This window comes from Portunus trituberculatus, chromosome 13, assembly GCF_017591435.1.
Source record: "Portunus trituberculatus isolate SZX2019 chromosome 13, ASM1759143v1, whole genome shotgun sequence".
NCBI classification, from domain to species: Eukaryota; Metazoa; Arthropoda; class Malacostraca; order Decapoda; family Portunidae; genus Portunus; species Portunus trituberculatus.
In genome coordinates this window covers 10,464,959-10,467,458 of record NC_059267.1, presented here as the reverse complement: position 1 = coordinate 10,467,458, position 2,500 = coordinate 10,464,959, and the positions used below count along the sequence as shown (strand labels likewise).

General features: G+C 46.2%; 1 protein-coding gene and 1 long non-coding RNA gene across 8 annotated transcripts in view; one reads left to right on the top strand and one right to left on the bottom strand.

Moving 5' to 3' along the window:
- LOC123503310 (chitinase-like protein PB1E7.04c) overlaps positions 1 to 2,500 on the top strand; it is a 55,756-nt gene that overhangs the window by 9,335 nt on the left and 43,921 nt on the right. For 2 of the 7 annotated variants that reach the window (XM_045252982.1, XM_045252980.1), the window contains exon 1: positions 138 to 393. The exons of 4 other annotated variants lie outside the window; for them this stretch is intronic. The gene's annotated coding sequence lies outside the window, so the exon portion shown is untranslated. Of the gene's footprint in view, positions 1 to 133; positions 394 to 2,500 lie in introns of those variants that run through there. One more of the 7 variants, XM_045252984.1, reaches the window with a different exon arrangement.
- The window catches only part of LOC123503315, a 44,568-nt gene that overhangs the window by 31,118 nt on the left and 10,950 nt on the right, over positions 1 to 2,500 (bottom strand). The gene's annotated exons all lie outside the window — the stretch shown is intronic.

Below are 2,500 nucleotides of genomic sequence, written 5' to 3'. Positions count from 1 at the left end.
CTACTAATACCACTCACACACACACACACACACACACACACAGGCAAGCACGCACTACCAGCAACATTGAAAAGATAAGAAACGTGCACAAAGCTTGGAAGGGAAGCAGTTAATCTTGTGCCTTCGCCAGATGTGAGACTCTGGGCAGGAAAGGTAGTAGCAGCGATCTAGCGCAGCGAGCTGGCGAAGACGATAGTGAGAGGAAACCAGAGAGATATCGAGCTGGCACAAGAGTAACACTTGGATAACGCACGATAAGGACAGGACACGAGAAGAGACAAGAGTGTTACGTGTAAGCGAGGTCGTCCAGGGTGATAAAAAGAGAGACTGGAGAGGAAAAACCACCAATTTGCTGCTTCTTTGAAATTGACATGTGAAAAAACGTGACTGGATGTAAGTAAAGGAAAGAAAGGAAAAAATAAGCAAATAATTACATGAAAAGATAACAAGATGAAGTGAAAACCTTGAATGCATAATGGAGTTCAAAATTCAAAATTCAAAATCCATTAAGATATAACACGTTACAAAATCATTAAGAGTTTAATAGCAATAATTGGCAAAATATGAAGGAAAGAAGAAAACATAAGAGAAAGGTAAAGAAAGAGAGAGAGAGAGAGAGAGAGAGAGAGAGAGAGAGAGAGAGAGAGAGAGAAATTGAAAGAAAGGATGTTTTCGTTATACTTTAGCAAGTGTACTTGTTTGTGTGTGTGTGTGTGTGTGTGTGTGTGTGTGTGTGTGTGTGTGTGTGTGTGTGTGTGTCCACAAGATCCACAAGATACACACACACACTCTCTCTCTCTCTCTCTCTCTCTCTCTCTCTCTCTCTCTCTCTGTGGCGATAAGGGCTATCACTGTGTTGTCACTTGCTAAGGGAAACAAAAAATAATTGCCACTATCCAGCTGTTACTACCACCACCATCACTATCACCACTACCGCCACCACCACCACCACCACCACCACCACCACCACTGCCTCAGGAAATGACAAAATTTAGGAAAGTCTGAGCAATTTTGAGAGGAAGTAATACTGAACAGAGAGCACGTGGCAGAGAGAGGCAGACAGAGTTGGGGAGGGGATGATGAAGGAGGGGGAGGTTCTGTGACGGTGGGGGGTGATTAGGGGTAATGCCAGAATCGAGGGGAGAGAGGTGAGGGAGGGGAGGGGTGACAACACTGGCTTAAAAAGGGAGCAGGATTAATGTTATGATGATTACAAAGCGCTCTCTCTCTCTCTCTCTCTCTCTCTCTCTCTCTCTCTCTCTCTCTCTCTCTCTCTCTCTCTCTCTCTCTCTCTTTTCTCAGTGAAATTTTCTTTGCAATCCTCCACTTCCTCCTCCACCTCTCAAGTTGTAGGTCAGAAAGAGGAGGAGGAGGAGGAGGAGGAGGAGGAGGAGGAGGAGGAGGCGGCAGGAAATTCAAGGTAGAGGTGTAGACCTTGATTGGAGGAAGTGAGGAAGACAAGAGGAAGGGAGGGAGGAAATCTGAGAGGAAGAAGAAAACAGGAGGAAATGAATAAGTAATGAACAATGAGAGAGAGAGAGAGAGAGAGAGAGAGAGAGAGAGAGAGAGAGAGAGAGAGAGAGAGAGAGAGAGAGAGAGAGAGAGAGAGAGAGAGAGAGAGATTAACACAAACCAAGAAATGGAAGAAGAAAATACGAGAAATAGGACGAGACGAAGGAGGAGGAGGAGGAGGAGGAGGAGGAGGAGGAGGAGGAGGAGGAGGAGGAGGAGGAGGAGGAGGAGGAAGTTGTTCCCTGGCAAACATAATGGGCGGGACTCACCTGGCCTAGTGACACACAGGTGAGGTGCCCTTCCCTCCTTCCCCTTCCCTCCTTCCCCTTCCCCCTTCCATCTCTTACCTACTCTCTCTCTCTCTCTCTCTCTCTCTCTCTCTCTCTCTCTCTCTCTCTCTCTCTCTCTCTCTCTCTCTCTCTCTCTCTCTCTGTATTTCCATCTCGCTCTCACTTTCCTTTTCCTTTTCACATTTACATATTTACTTTCACATCTATGGTTATGCTTTCTCGGACTTTCCTCCTCCTCCTCCTCCTCCTAGACTTCCTTCTCCACCTTCCTTTCCTCTAGCACACTTTCTCTTTCTTCCTTCCCTTTCCTTTCCCTTTTCTCTCCTCCTGTAGGGCCAGAAACCATTACCTTCCTCCTCCTCCTCCTCCTCCTCCTCCTCCTCCTCCTCCTCCTCCTCCTCCTCCTCCTCCTCCTCCTCCTCCTCCTTCCTTCCTCCCACCCACGTGATTATTTATATCCTCCTCCTCCTCCTCCTCTTTCTCGTCTCTGATATTTTGGTTCAGTTCTTTATTTTCTGTGATTATTTACATTATCAACGTTATTTATTTCGCTATTTGTTACACTACTACTACTACTACTACTACTACTACTACTACTACTACTACTACCACTATTACTATTCGTGCCACTATTGGGGTTATCATCACTGTCGCTATTGGCTGTCGGTGTTAACAGTGTGCACCTATCGCTCCCTCGA